Source organism: Poecile atricapillus, chromosome 6 (assembly GCF_030490865.1).
Source record: "Poecile atricapillus isolate bPoeAtr1 chromosome 6, bPoeAtr1.hap1, whole genome shotgun sequence".
NCBI classification, from domain to species: domain Eukaryota; kingdom Metazoa; phylum Chordata; class Aves; order Passeriformes; family Paridae; genus Poecile; species Poecile atricapillus.
This window is the reverse complement of record NC_081254.1, coordinates 35,865,922-35,882,166: the sequence shown is the minus strand read 5'-3', so window position 1 is coordinate 35,882,166 and position 16,245 is coordinate 35,865,922. Positions and strand designations below refer to the sequence as shown.

At 43.6% G+C, this 16,245-nt stretch overlaps 1 protein-coding gene across 1 annotated transcript in view; it reads left to right on the top strand.

Moving 5' to 3' along the window:
- The first annotated feature begins 318 nt into the window (after window positions 1–318).
- Window positions 319–16,245, top strand: part of C6H10orf90 (chromosome 6 C10orf90 homolog) — a 95,066-nt gene continuing 79,139 nt past the window's right edge. The window contains exon 1 of the mRNA XM_058841874.1: window positions 319–727. The gene's annotated coding sequence lies outside the window, so the exon portion shown is untranslated. The remainder of the gene's footprint in view (window positions 728–16,245) is intronic.

Genomic DNA, 16,245 nt, shown 5'->3' with positions numbered 1-16,245 from the left:
GAAAAAAAGCTTCTGCAGAGTTCTGCAAAACTCCAGTGCTCTGCAGGCTTTTTAGAAAACACTGAAAAATTATTTAAAACCAGAATTTGAGGGCTGAGAAACACAGCTAGCTGTTTTGCAATTAAATCCTTGAGTTCAGAGTAAGTGAGTGTGAAATGAGGTCGTGCCTTTGACAGCGGAGTGGTGGGAGACACCCGATCACCGTGGGATGATGGAGCAGCCCCACAAACAGCGGGGGAACGAGGGCCAAGCCACGCTCCCAAGGACTTGGTAGGGCAGTGTCCTGCTGGGGATGAGGCTTTTCCATGCCAAAATCTCTCTCTGGAGCTTTAGATCCAGCAGGCTTGAGAACCTGATCCCATGGATTGAAAGGAATTGGGCGGGGAGGTTGAAGAGGGAGTCGAACAGCAGCTCCCAGGAGCCTTCAGCACCTGAGCTGAGAACAAAGATGGGTCTGTTCCTCTGCTGAGCTCCCCACAGCCCCAGGATTCCCTCCAGCATGGAGCCTTTGGGAAGCTCAGCTGCAGCCACTGCAGGGAACAGCCTTCAGGGGATGCTGAAGATGAGCTCAGCCACCAGCGGCTCCAATCCTCTCCTGCGGGATCTGCCCATGTTCATGTGGTGAGGAGCAAGTCTTGGGGAAGGAACTGAAGGGGGAAAACTGAGAAGCTTCACCTGCACCTGCCAGACCCTGGAGAACAAAGACAGAACACCCAGCAAGTGTAAGGTAAAGACGAGGGTAAATTCGGAATTGTGGTAAAAATGTCCAGCTGTTGAAATCAGAATATTTAATTAGGGGGGTAGTTGGTCACTAATTGATGCCTAAGCAATGGGAAATTGAACTATAAGAAGTTTAAATTGCACATTTCTCTTAGCTAATGCTCACACTGAGAGGATAAATGTGAGCTGGTCAGAATTGGGAGAGGGAAATGGATGTACAAGGGCCCAACTTGACTTGTCAAGGACCCTGCTCAAGATTGCAGCACGAGGCTCTGCCTTTTGCCTCAGAGTTATGAAACCAGGATTTCTCTGTTTCTAAAACTTTAGGTTCGATTAATCTTCCTCTCCTTCAAAGTTCAAGAAAATAAACCATATCAGAAATATAAATGGTGCTACTCTGGGCCTTTTGTTTCACTTCTGCATATCTAATAAACTCCCAGATACATTGTGTGTCTCCAACAAAGCAAGTCCTCTGTGTTGGGCAGAGATTATTCTCACAAAAAGGGAACCTCTTTGTCAAAACAATGGGAATAAGAAAGTTTTCAAGATTAAAATGTCAGGTAGATAAACACATTACTTTGAACCCTATTTGTATTCCATGGCTGCTTCAGAGGCTCAGCAGTTATCTTTCCCAAAGTAAACATGCGTGAAATCTGATCAGCTCTTTATTGTACACGGAATAAATTATGCAGGGCATTGTAGGAGCCTCCTATACGGCTCATTTACACATCTTTTGATAAATGTAATATGCAGATTCCTGCTCCTTTGTGAGGCTTTAACCTCGGTGCATATTGATGCTGTTATTCCCAGAGATGACAGGAGCTCAAAGACCTTTCTGTGTCTCTGAGAGCTGGCAGAGCCTCGACTGGGGAGGGACTTGCTCAGGGATGTACAAACGACCTTTCTTTAGAAATCAGCCTTGTCATAAATTTTCTCCTCGCTGTCAGAGAATTAAAGGTTTCAAGTGGTTTTGATAATGGTATCAAGTGGTTGGGGTAGAAGACATGAGTTTATTGCACTGTTCAGGAGGAAATCGCTCCTAATCCACCAACTACGGGGATGAATGGAAATTTAAATGACAAAAATTCACATGAAGTGGCCAAACTCTTCCAAGATAAATCATTTGGGGGGCTTATCTCAGTTTAAGACACCCAGCAAGTCTATTTGAAGAAAAGAGCTCCTTAAACACCTCCTTTTGGGGCTCCACTCAGGCACTGACAATCCCCAGGCATCAAATCCATGAGGATTTTGGAAGATTTTCCCGGAAGCTTTTCCTGGAAGCTTTTCCTGGAAGCTTTTCCTGGAAGCTTTTCCTGGAAACTTTTCCTTTTGGAAGTTTTTGCTAAAACCTTGTCTGATAGGGCTGCAAAGCAATAAAGCCACTCTTGCTTACAGAGCATTTGCTGATAAATGGGACTGAAATTATGTGCACACCTTTTTTTTTTTTTGTGCAAAAATGTTCCTTTTCCCTTATTTGAAAGCAAAATGAAAAAAAAAAAAAAGAAAAAGGGATGCTGTTACTCTAAATGTTTGTAGATTATTTTTTTTTTAAAGAAGTAAATCTAAAGGAAATTTGAAGCTTTATTTAAAGTCTTCTCCTTACTCAGAGTCAAGGCTATTTCTTCTTGCAGCCTTCTTGTTCTTACTCAAAATCAAAGCTAGGAAAAAAAAGCCTTTTGGGGAAGGAAAAAAGGAAAAGCAGCATTTTTTGGGATGTTCTCCCAGCGTGTGAGGGTTGGTGGATGTGAGGAGAGCAGGGGTTTGCTGGATTACACAAATCCCCTGCTCAATAAAGCAGCTGCAGGGCTGGAGGTGTCGTTTGCTCGACACTGCAGTGATCATTTCACTTGACAAGGTAAGGAAAGTTTGATTTGCTACAAAACATCCCCAAGCTGAGACCTCCTCTGATTCCTGCCTTCATCCCAGCCAGGAATCTCCTGGAAATGAAAAAATCCAGGAAATGAGTTGAGGAGCTGGGGAGGGACGAGAGTAAATGGCTTTTCCACAAGGCTTTGGAATATTGAAAAGTTGAGCTTTTGCTGATAATTGAACAGAAATGCTCCAAATGAGCTAGAACTTGACAAAACCTCCAAAGAAGTCAGATAATTCTGCTTTCTAGTAAAGGAACCTCTTAAAAGCCACAGAGCCAGGGTGTCATTGGCTTAATCCTCGTGTGGACATGACAACAGCAATTCCAGAAGGAGATTTTCAGCTTCATCAAGTCTCGCTCAGACCTGCAGGACCTTGAAGTTCTTTGTGTTGCTCCAACACAAAGAATTTATAAAATACTCCCCCCTCAAAAAAAACCCTCTGTGAATTGTTGGACACACAAAATTCTCATTTTAAGTTTGCAGGGACATAAATATTTCAGCTGATATATTTGGGTCTGCAGGGCTGTCCAGCAGAGGAGAGGGAGTTCCTTGTTTTGCCTTTATTTGCAGTGAAGTGCAGGTCAGGAGCAGTAATTCCATTAAAATCACCATCAGGTCAACCAAAAAATTGTTGGCTTTAAAATCACAGATAATTATATTTATGCAGATATTTAATAAATGAAGCCTTATTAATTATTCTCTAGAGTTTGAGTGTGTGGGATGCATTTACCCAAAAAACCTGGAAGCTCAGATGCAGCTGCTGGGGCTTGGAGCAGCGTTTAATCATAAAGCAAAAAACATTAAAATAAAAAATAAAATGAAATAAAATATGAAAAATAAAATGAAATAAAATAAATTAAAATGAAATGAAATGAAATGAAATGAAATGAAATGAAATGAAATAAGAAAATGAAATGAAATGAAATAAAATATAAAAAATAAAATGAAATAAAATATAAAAAATATAAAAAATATAAAAAATGAAATGAAATAAAATAAAATAAAATTAAATTAAATTAAATTTAAAATAAATACAATAGAATTAAAATTAAAAATAAAATAAAATAAAATAAAATAGAATGGAATAAAATAAAATAAAATTTAAAATAAATACAATAAAATTAAAATTAAAATTAAAATTAAAAATGAAATAAATAAAAATAAAATAAAATAAAATAAAATAAAATAAAATAAAATAAAATAAAATAAAATAAAATAAAATAAAATAAAATAAAATAAAATAAAATAAAATAAAATCCCCAAGAGCAGGAGTGCAAAGGCCAGAGTGCAGCCACTCACTTTTAGGAGCACAATGTTAGGAACAGACCTGCACTGGTGCTTTGGCACCACCACACCAGTGCCAGCAATCTGCATTATCAGGGGAATTAATTCCTGGTGTCTGCCTGGTTCCAAATGCTTTGGAGACTGTCATTAATGGAAAAATATGGGCCTGGAAGGAAGCAGAGTAAAAAACAATTAAACAAACGATTTCCTGATCCCCTCTATGCCAAATTCTGGATTAATGAGCGAGATCAGCCTATGGCTTGGTGGAACACTTGATAACCCCCCAGTTCCCGTTAAATCCACAGCTCAGTGCCTGTGTTTGGTGCTTGTCTCTGAAGGAAAGAATTACTCACACTCAAAATTGCTGTCTGCTGGCATGGAAAAATATTCTTTGTATTTCTCTGCCCTGGCCAGGAAGGTTTGGGATATTTATGTTGGGTACCCGTATTTTCCCGTTAAATGTTGTAGGGACAGCTGGCAGTGTTTTTATGGATGCATTTACACAATGCTCCTGTGAGATGGGGAAATGTGATTAATCTGCTTTACAGGCAGGGAACTGAAGCAGAGGGAAGCCAAAACTCAGATCTGTAGAGATCTTAAAAAGCCCAGTGACACTGCATAGTTTGAAAGAAAAATCACCAACCCCACAAAAAACCCAACCTCAGCCAATATCTCATTGAAATATTGCAGCATCCCACTTGGTGGCTTCACCAGCAGACTGCCCTGGCTAAGGAGGGAGATGAAACTCCCCTAAATGATCCAAAACAACCCAAAAAGAGGAAAATCAGAAACACAGAATAGTCTGAACTCAATCACCTTTGCCACCACGAGTGCTGCTGCAGCACTGCCCATCTGCCAGCAGCACCTCCAGCCCCAGAGCAGGCACAGGAAGGTAATTAATTTTTCTCTCCTAATTAACAGTCCTCTAAAGGCAGTGCTGAAGCCAATGAGGTTTTCAGACACCCAGAGCCTGCCTCAGATCGGGGATATCACTTATTTTTGGAAAGGTACTCACAGACTTTTTCTCTCATTCTGTCCTGACCTACTTTGGAAGACATCTCTAAAATAGCTTATTTCTCCCACAATAATTGAGTAAGCAGACAGAAAAATAATGCTGTGCTGCCCCTTTTCTACAGTGGTGCAGGCACTATAAAAATGTGCCTATTAATAGGAAAACATAAATTAATCTTCTGTTCTAGAGGAAGAAAATCGTCAGTAAAAGCTGAAAAATAGAACATTTTATAGTGGTTCATACAAAAAGCATGGCACAGTGCTTTGTAGTAGAAACCAAGAATCACAGCACCAATCCCAGAATGGTTTGAGTTGCATTTAAGGACCATCCAACCCCTTGCCATGGGCAGGGAATGAGGGATTTTCCAATGAGGAAAATCATCATTTAGGAGGATGAAGAGCAAGAATTGTCCCTTTGGGTACAAAAGGTTCTTTCATGCTGAACTTGCTCCAGAGGGAGCAGCTCAAGCTCTTCCTTCTGTCTGTCCCTCATTTTGGGAGTAGCTGAGGAGGAACAGAGGATGTTGCTCCACCTCCCTCAGCACATCCTGCCTTCCACACTGGGCTGAAACATTTTGTTGCTTCAAAGAGGGTCTTTTGCCTCAGGTGTTACAGCCAGAGCAAGCTGAAGTGATTTTTTTTTCTTTCTTTTAGCTGCCTTATTCCCAGTTTTCAAGCTGCATACTAAAAACCCCCATCAAATATAGAAATGGGAATCTGTGCCACTACTGTGGCTAAGATAATTTGGGAAAATAAACATCCAACTCAAATTCCAGGTAGGATATTCATATTGCAGCTTAATTCATGAAGATTGAAGTGATGTCTAGTGTAGGTATTTTCTCACCCACTCTCACTCCAGCAGCTGAGAGCTGAGGAAGGAGCTGTGGTGCTTTGCAGGCACTGGTACATCCTGGAATTCAGATTTGCTGTTGAGTTCTGCCTCCAGCTCTGTGTTCCCAGCACAGAAAGGACACTGGAGCCAGGCAAGAGGAATTCACCAAGCTGATCAGAGGGATGGAGCAGCTCTGCTGTGAGGAAAGGCTGGGAGAACTGGGATTGTCCAGCCTGGAGAGGAGAAGCCTTGGGGTGATGTCACTGTGGTCTTCCAGGACCTGAAGGGAGCCTACAGGAAAAATGGAAAGAGACAATTTACAAGGAGCTGTGAGGAGAAGGGGGAATGGCTTTAAGCTGAATGAGGATTGATTTGGATTTGATATTGGGCAGGAATTGTTCCTGGCAGGGTGGGCAGGCCCTGGCACAGGTGCCCAGAGCAGCTGGGGCTGCCCCTGGATCCCTGGCAGTGCCCAAGGCCAGGCTGGACATTGGGGCTGGAGCAGCTGGGACAGGGGAAGGTGTCCCTGCCCAGGGACTGGATGGGTTTTAAGGTCTCTTCCAATCCAAACCATTCTGTGATTCCATCATAATTGATCTTCGCAGAGAAACAAAAGGAAGCACTCGAGATACATTCCCACATCCAGATTAAAATTATCACAAATAGGAAAACCCAAAAACCAGTGAGCAACCCCTGAATTTTCTGGCCTTGCCAATCTCTCGAGCTGTGGAGCTGTTTGAGCAGCAGCTCATGGAGTTTGTCACAATCTGAACAATCTCCAGTTCAATGCTCATTTGGAAAGGTGGAGCTGGGCATTTTCCTCTGACTTCCTTCTGAAGTGATGGAAGTTGGAAAAAGCCAAGAGGAGAGGGGTTTTATCCTATTCCTTCAGCCAGCATTTTGTACAATGAGCACAGGCAATAGAGCAGGATCCAGATGGGGTTTGGCTGAAGGGGCTGAACGAGGGGAAAAGCCCCACTGAAATGTTAAGGAAAGGAAAATACAAAGGTGGGATCCACATGGCAAAACCTCACCAATTCCTTCAGGAAAACTCTCACCCTTTAACTGAAGGCAGTCCTGGCTGTGGGGAGTTACCCAGCAAGGGCTTGGCAGAGGCATCTCCCATTATGAAAATCCAGATTTTAAGATTTTGGGGAAATTCCTAACGCCATTTTCTCTGCTTCTGACAAAGGGGGCCCTATTGGCATGTATCTCATCTGATTAATTAGTAGTATCCTGCTCTGCTAATTAGGCAAAAATTCACACCTCACTGACCTAACACAATGTACATAAAAATCCTCTCATGAAAAATACAGAAAGCTCATGTTCTATAAACCCTTTTTTATCCTCCCTTTTATTGTGCTTGATAGAAAATCATACCAGATACAGGTTAAGGAAAATCTGAGTTGCCTCCAGCAAAAATTTTGAGGTGGGCAAATGTTTTCATCCCCATAGTGCAGATTTGTTGTTAGAGGAATCCTGCAAAGTATTGACCTGAGCACTTGGAAAATGTGCAACAGTCAGTAAAAACAGAGTTACCAGATTCAGAGTTTTCTGCATGCTGTGCTGAAAGGTCATTGTGGCCAGCTCAGCTTTAAATGTGTTTAAATGCTCTGAAACAAAATTAAGAAAACCGTGACTCAGCAAAAAAAAAGTTGTGGGAAAATGGAGGGATGTTTTGGAATTGTAACTCTTTAGCACCTGGGCGTGATTGAAGAAAGTGGAAGCTTTGTTTCAACTCAAAAATAAAACAGAAGGGCTCTGTAAAGCACAGATCCATGAGCAGGATCCACATCCTGCTACAAGGGCACACTGAGAGAGCTGGGATTGCTCAGCCTGGAGAGGAGAAGCTCCAGGGAGAGCTCAGAGCCCCTTCCAGAGCCTGAAGGGGCTCCAGGAGAGCTGGAGAGGGACTGGGGACAAGGGATGGAGGGACAGGACACAGGGAATGGCTCCCAGTGCCAGAGGGCAGGGCTGGATGGGATTTTGGGAAGGAATTTTTGGCCATGAGGTCCTGGCACAGGTGCCCAGAGCAGCTGGGGCTGCCCCTGGATCCCTGGCAGTGGCCAAGGCCAGGCTGGACATTGGGGCTGGAGCACCTGGGACAGGGGAAGGTGTCCCTGGGTGGCACTGGATGCACTTCAAATTCTCTTCCAACCCAAACCATTCTCTGATAAATCCACCTGAAAACAGCCATCCTTGGCATTTTAAGGAAAGATAAACAAACCTGGTGCTGCTGTAGCTGATTTGATTTGGCCTGAGCTGGTTTTATCTCCATCCACACCTGAGGGGCTGTGCAAGAACAAAGTCAAGCCAGGTCTTCAAGTGAGGAGCTTTTCACATCAACCTTTCAGTGTCTTTGAAGTCAATATTTTCACATAGAAATTAATCACGACTGTAGCACGACTTAAATAATGCTATGTTATCTCATATGTGGAAGAGAACCCCAATTTGCTTTTAATTTTTTAAAGACCAATAAAATTTAGGTTAGTTGAAAAAACTCGGGAGTGCCAACATTTTTATTCATTATTTTTGACCCAACAATTTCACCATTTCAAATCAGACAAGGGATGTTATCGCTGCAATAAAAGGCTATCGAGAATCTAAATGAGAAATCAAATGCTTTTTCATGCTGGTTTATTTTAGATTAGAGAAACTTGAACCAGATGTAAACCTGAATTGCTGAGGCATGAGAAGGGACTAACAGCAGAGTGATAAATATCTGAGTCGTGTTGTTCTAGGTGCAGATTTGCATTAACTCAAATAAATTGATCTGTAAGCTTTTCTAAAACTTAATTAATGCTGCAGAACAAAGCTGGAGATCAATTATCAGCTTGATATCTTGGCACAGATAAAGCTGAACTAAATTAACCATCCAAAAATATATGGTATCAATATCACGTTGAAAATGATTACTGGCACGGGACAGAAATGGATCCCAGTGCAGCCTGAAGCAGAATCCTTTATTCCCAAATGTTGGAAATGCAGGAATTCTATCCATAAACTCTAATTTTTCCTTAGCAAAAGGAGCATTTATGCTGAATAAAAAAGAGAAATAAGAGACTAGCGATGCACAGACACAGTGAGTGTTTTTCTAAGCCTGCTCAGGAGCAGCTGACTGTTTTTTTCTCCAGAATAAGAGAATTTCCTGGTGAGCTGGTGGACAGCTATCATGAAATTGTTAGTTACTCTCAGGAATTAGGCAGCAGTATTGAATTAGTGAGACAGAAATGTAATTTCTGTGTGTCTGGTAACTCTTCAGGTACTTTGGTTTTGCTGCCTTCTTCTGCTCCCTCTTTAGGCTGATTTTTTTTGTGTAATCAGGTCCTTTTTATTAAAGTCTGTGCAGTGCAGTGTTGTCAGCATCTTGAAATGAATATAAGGGATGTGTGCAGGAATGCAGATTCCCTGGTTAGGAAGTTCACACACACGGATAAAAGATTCAGAATACACCAACTGGAGAAGTTCTTCTGGAGGAGATACTTAAAATTTCTTGAAATTTACTGATATATTGCAATCTATGTATTTTGTAATGAGGACAAACATGTAAAGTTTCATATCAAAGCATCCCAAATGCGGCTCCAAGATTGCATTGTATGCAAGAAATATAAATTAATAGTGCATCTTACCCATTGGATCTGAATCTCCATAGATCTTCACATGCTCAATCTGCATTTCCTGCTGCAACAAGAAAAAGAAATTAAAGGTGTTTCCAGTTCAGTCGTGGTGTTGAGGTAGGGATGGATGGATGGATGGATGGATGGATGGATGATGGATGATGGATGGATGGATGGATGATGGATGATGGATGATGGATGATGGATGATGGATGGATGATGGATGGATGGATGATGGATGGATGGATGGATGGATGGATGATGGATGATGGATGATGGATGGATGATGGATGGATGGATGGATGGATGATGGATGGATGATGGATGGATGGATGATGGATGATGGATGGATGGATGGATGATGGATGATGGATGATGGATGGATGATGGATGGATGGATGGATGGATGGATGGATGGATGGATGGATGGATGATGGATGGATGATGGATGGATGGATGATGGATGGATGGATGGATGGATGGATGGATGGATGGATGGATGGATGGATGTTTGGATGATGGATGGATGATGGATGGATGATGGATGGATGATGGATGGATGGATGGATGGATGGATGGATGGATGGATGGATGGATGATGGATGGATGATGGATGGATGATGGATGGATGGATGGATGATGGATGGATGGATGGATGGATGGATGGATGGATGGATGGATGGATGGATGGATGATGGATGGATGATGGATGATGGATGGATGATGGGTGGATGATGGGTGGATGATGGATGGATGATGGATGGATGGATGGATGATGGATGGATGGATGATGGATAATGGATGGATGATGGATGGATGATGGATGGATGGATGGATGGATGATGGATGATGGATGGATGGATGGATGGATGGATGATGGATGGATGATGGATGATGGATGATGGATGGATGGATGATGGATGGATGGATGATGGATGGATGATGGATGGATGATGGATGGATGATGGATGGATGGATGGATGATGGATGGATGGATGGATGATGGATGGATGGATGATGGATGGATGGATGATGGATGGATGGATGGATGGATGATGGATGGATGGATGATGGATGGATGGATGATGGATGATGGATGGATGGATGGATGGATGGATGGATGGATGGATGGATGGATGATGGATGGATGGATGATGGATGGATGGATGATGGATGGATGATGGATGGATGATGGATGATGGATGGATGGATGGATGGATGATGGATGGATGGATGGATGGATGGATGATGGATGGATGATGGATGGATGATGGATGGATGGATGATGGATGATGGATGGATGATGGATGGATGGATGGATGATGGATGATGGATGGATGATGGATGGATGGATGGATGGATGGATGGATGGATGGATGATGGATGGATGGATGATGGATGGATGATGGATGGATGATGGAGGATGGATGGATGATGGAGGATGGATGGATGGATGGATGGATGGATGGATGGATGGATGGATGATGGATGGATGATGGATGGATGGATGATGGATGGATGGATGGATGGATGGATGATGGATGGATGATGGATGGATGGATGATGGATGGATGATGGATGGATGGATGGATGATGGATGGATGGATGATGGATGGATGGATGGATGGATGATGGATGGATGATGGATGGATGGATGGATGATGGATGATGGATGGATGGATGGATGGATGGATGGATGGATGGATGATGGATGGATGGATGATGGATGGATGGATGGATGGATGGATGGATGGATGGATGGATGATGGATGGATGATGGATGGATGATGGATGGATGATGGATGGATGGATGGATGGATGGATGGATGGATGGATGATGGATGATGGATGGATGGATGGATGATGGATGGATGGATGATGGATGGATGATGGATGGATGGATGGATGGATGGATGGATGGATGGATGGATGATGGATGATGGATGATGGATGGATGATGGAGGATGGATGGATGATGGAGGATGGATGGATGGATGGATGGATGGATGGATGGATGGATGATGGATGGATGATGGATGGATGGATGATGGATGGATGGATGGATGGATGGATGATGGATGGATGATGGATGGATGGATGATGGATGGATGATGGATGGATGGATGGATGATGGATGGATGGATGATGGATGGATGGATGGATGGATGATGGATGGATGATGGATGGATGGATGGATGATGGATGATGGATGGATGGATGGATGGATGGATGGATGGATGGATGGATGATGGATGGATGGATGATGGATGGATGGATGGATGGATGGATGGATGGATGGATGGATGGATGGATGATGGATGGATGATGGATGGATGATGGATGGATGATGGATGGATGGATGGATGGATGGATGGATGGATGGATGATGGATGATGGATGGATGGATGGATGATGGATGGATGGATGATGGATGGATGATGGATGGATGGATGGATGGATGGATGGATGGATGGATGGATGGATGATGGATGGATGATGGATGGATAGATGGATGGATGGATGGATGGATGGATGGATGATGGATGATGGATGGATGGATGGATGGATGGATGGATGGATGGATGGATGGATGATGGATGGATGATGGATAATGGATGATGGATGATGGATGGATGGATGGATGGATGATGGATGATGGATGATGGATGGATGGATGGATGGATGGATGGATGGATGGATGGATGATGGATGATGGATGGATGGATGATGGATGGATGGATGATGGATGGATGATGGATGGATGGATGGATGATGGATGGATGATGGATGGATGGATGGATGATGGATGGATGATGGATGGATGATGGATGGATGATGGATGGATGGATGGATGATGGATGATGGATGATGGATGATGGATGAATGGATGATGGATGGATGGATGGATGGTTCTGTGATTTCCCTTTTTCCTGTGATTTCCGTTTTATCTGTGATTTTCTTTTTATTCTGTGTTTTTTCTTTATATTCTGTGATTTTTCTTCTAACGCCAAGCTGCATCCTGTGGAAGCTAAAAATACACAAGCATTTGTCTTGTCATCTTCTCCATGACCCCTGATCCTCCTAAAAGCATTCCAGGCTTCCCACCTCCCTTCCACACAGCATTATTTAAAGGGAATGGCTCCACTGGAAGGTTTTCCAGTGCCATTTGCTTCATTTAAAAGTGCCCAGTTAATGTTGTAAGAGGCCAGAGCCTGCCACACACTTCAACCTCTGCTTCAGCGAGGCATTAAAAACTTTCCAAGACAGGAACAGAGTATCCCAGAGATGAGTTTAGATCTCTTCAATCGATTGTATTGATCTAACACTGCTCCATTTTAAACTCTGAGTCAGATAACCCTAATTTGTTTATAAAAGGGTCTCTTTGAAGGTAGTCTTAATTAAGTAGAAGGAAAATGAGCCTGTCATTGATGAGAGGAGAGCAATATGGGCAGCTAAATAAATATCCCACCACCAAAAACATCTGCTGGTGATAAAGCTTTTCAAGAGAATGATTTGGGAATCAGTGAATATAAAGTTATTTGTCCTTTGATCAAGGACTCCTGCTCAGTTCCCAAGGGGAGAACAGACAGCTCCTCGTTGGATGTACCCATGGAATGGCAATGAGGGTGTGCATGCAGTGCACTGGGAAATTCAGCCTCAAAAATGTCATTTAGACAAATGTTTGGGGACTGCCCAGCACCAGGAGACCCATTCCCAGCAGGGCCTCAAGGAGCTGCTGGGATTCATGGAAACCACACAAATTCTGTGACTCGTGAGGGCTGAGTTATAAATGACACACAGCATCTCCTGCAGAGCCAAGAAATGTTCACAAAAATGGCAATAAATTGGATTTCACCTCTCCTGTGCAGCTGCTTTGGGTGTGGTGGGCACAGGACCCTGCAGGCTTCATTACACTTTGTAGGAAAATACCAGAGAGCCAAAATCTTCCCCCTCTGAAGGTAATTCTGTCACACAGTATTTAGGAACGTTGGCTGATCGTGGCATGTTGCTTCATTCTTGCAGTTCCTTTGAAGTCATCAATATCCCAGGTTCATTTGGTGGCAGAGTTAGCTCAGGGGAGAGGAGCAGGATGTGTCATGGATTCAATCCCACAGCTAGCTGCTCATTGGGACTCTGATCCTCTAACCCTTAATCAAGGAAAACTGCTGGCCTTGGCAAGGGAAAATGCTCCAGGAGGCTCCTTTGAGTTGTTTTCATCCTGTTGCTCATTATTTGAAGATATCCAGTAAGTGCAATAATAGGGGGTTGTTTTTATGTCCTTGCAAGAGTCATCAAGGACATCTACTGGAAGGAAAGCCTTTCCCACAAAGTGCAGGGAATTGCTTCCCAGCTCCAGGACCAGCTTGTGGAGCTTTTATTTCCATTTCTTTTATTTCCATTTCTTTTATTTCCATTTCTTTTATTTCCATTTCTTTTATTAACTATGAATAATGATCTATGCTCTTTGAAGTACACTCTGTTTACACATAAAGAGCATAATGGAATGGCAATGATGAGGCAGAAGGTAAATCTGTGTTTCTGAACAAAACATTTTTAAATGATAAAGTAGTTCCAAGTAAAGAAAATGCAAGGAAAAAATTGGTCACTTGGGATGCTGTTGCTGACTTTTGGGACTATCTAAAGATTGCTGACTAGATTAGATTAAAACCATCGTAGCACACAATTAAATTTTCATGGAAAATATTAATTTTAAATATTGATGACAATCCTTTCTTGCTAACCACTTAAAAAAAAATAACTGTAGCAGCTCAGTGGTATCAGTAAAAGTGGCTCAAGTGAGAGTTACAGGGCTGGTAATGTCCATTGTCCATCAGCAGAAATTGTTGGCAAATCCAGCTCTGTTGGGATTTGGGGATGTTGGGATTCTGTTGGGATTGGGGGTGGGATGGCACCAGTGTCACCTCTGTGGGGCAGCTTCTCCAAGGCTTGGTCACACTTTGCTCTGAGGTGAAATATGAGGTAAATAAGAGGCAGAGGGTGTGTAAGATCCACAGCCAGAGTGTGTTCTTTGCATGGAGCCTTCACCTCAAACTGCTGAAGAAATTGGAGAAATTGTCCAAATAAAGGAAGAGGCCATGGAGCTGCTCCAGGGCTGGAGCCCCTCTGGAGCCAGGCTGGGAGAGCTGGGGGGGCTCAGCTGGAGAGGAGAAGCTCCAGGGAGAGCTCAGAGCCCCTGCCAGGGCCTGAAGGGGCTCCAGGAGAGCTGGAGAGGGACTGGGGACAAGGGATGGAGGGACAGGACACAGGGAATGGCTCCCAGTGCCAGAGGGCAGGGCTGGATGGGATTTTGGGAAGGAATTTTTGGCTGTGAGGGTGAGGAGGAGCTGGGATGGAATTCCCAGAGCAGCTGGGGCTGCCCCTGGATCCCTGGCAGTGCCCAAGGCCAGGCTGGACATTGGGGCTGGAGCAGCTGGGACAGGGGAAGGTGTCCCTGCCATGGCTGGAGGTTGGACGTGGATAATCTTTAAGATCCTTTCCAACCCAAACAATTCTGCATTTCCTCTGTCAGGCAGTGACTTCCCTGATGGGATGGAAAGGTTGCTTTTGCAGACAGCCCTTATTCCACTCGAAACTGATCTCTCCTGCTCTGTGCCTGACATCTCCCTCAAGGACCATGGAAAAATACAACAGATGAGAGCTGTGCAACCCCTCCTTAGAGCAAGGATCTCTCCCTGATGATGGCCACGGAGTTCCTGCCTTGGTGGGGCCTCTGCTCCCACAGCTCCAGCTCTGCTGGGCCTGGCTTTGCCAAGTTCTGATCCCAAAGCTACAGAAAGGAGCAGATTGGGGCAGAGAGGTTATGTGCAGGGAAGGAACTGCAGGTAGCAACGTGTTTTCTGGTTTTGTTCCTTTTTAAGGCTCTCAGGAACCGTGAATTGCCTCAAACAGTGGGGTTTTTTTTAAGTTTTACCTGAAAAACAATGCTTTTTTACCTAGATTTTTTTACCTAGAAGGTAAAATGTAAATGGGGAAAAAAAAGCATTTATAGGGTTTGCATATGCAGTTATTGAGGATATAATTTAAAAAGCAAACAGGAAGCAAAAAGGAGGAATTTGAGACAGAAACAAGGAGAAAACAAAAAGCAGAAGTGAGACAGCCTTTTAAGAGGATGCAAAATGTTGGCACTGAAGCCAAAGCTCTGCCACCTTCTTCATCTCATTTGTCTCAGAGAAATCCTCAGGACTGAGCTCCATGAAAGTGCAGGAAAAAGTAAATCCTGTGGGAAAACACGTGGTGAGGATCTGACAAGACTCACACTGATGCTCTGGTGACCACCTTCCTCCCATCCCTAGAGCTTAAAAACCCTAAAGAGGTTTCATTGAACCTGGACCAATGGAAACTGAAATTATCAATGAGAAAAAAAGACCACTAAATTTTTTATTAGAGGTCTTTAATTGTTGGGACAGCTTTTCTCTTCTCCAAAACTCACTGCCAAAGGCAACCAGCACTGCCAGGCACAAGAGTTAAAGGAATGTCACCACAGAATCGTGGAATGGTTTGGGTTGGAAGGGACCTTAAAGCTCATCTTGTCCCACCCCTGCCATGGACAGGGACACTTTTGTGGCCCAGGTTGATAAAAACTCACCTGAATCTCCAGAAAAGCACAAAGATCAGAGGAAATCCTGTTGGGAATTCAGCCCCAGGCTCGGGAGCTGTGCTGGCTGCCCTGGCTGTAGCAGTCCATGCTCAGAGATAAAATCACTGACCTGCAAAGGGCTCTGGCTCTGCTCATTGCTGTCCTGCTGCTGTTGGTGCCCAGTGATTTCCCTTAATCCATCCAGGAGGAATTCTGGTGGAGTGCTGCTGCCGTCTGAATTCATTCCTGGGCGCTCACTCTGGTGCCAGATCCCAGCAGAAGAGGTGAGGACACAAATGCATCTTCTGGGTC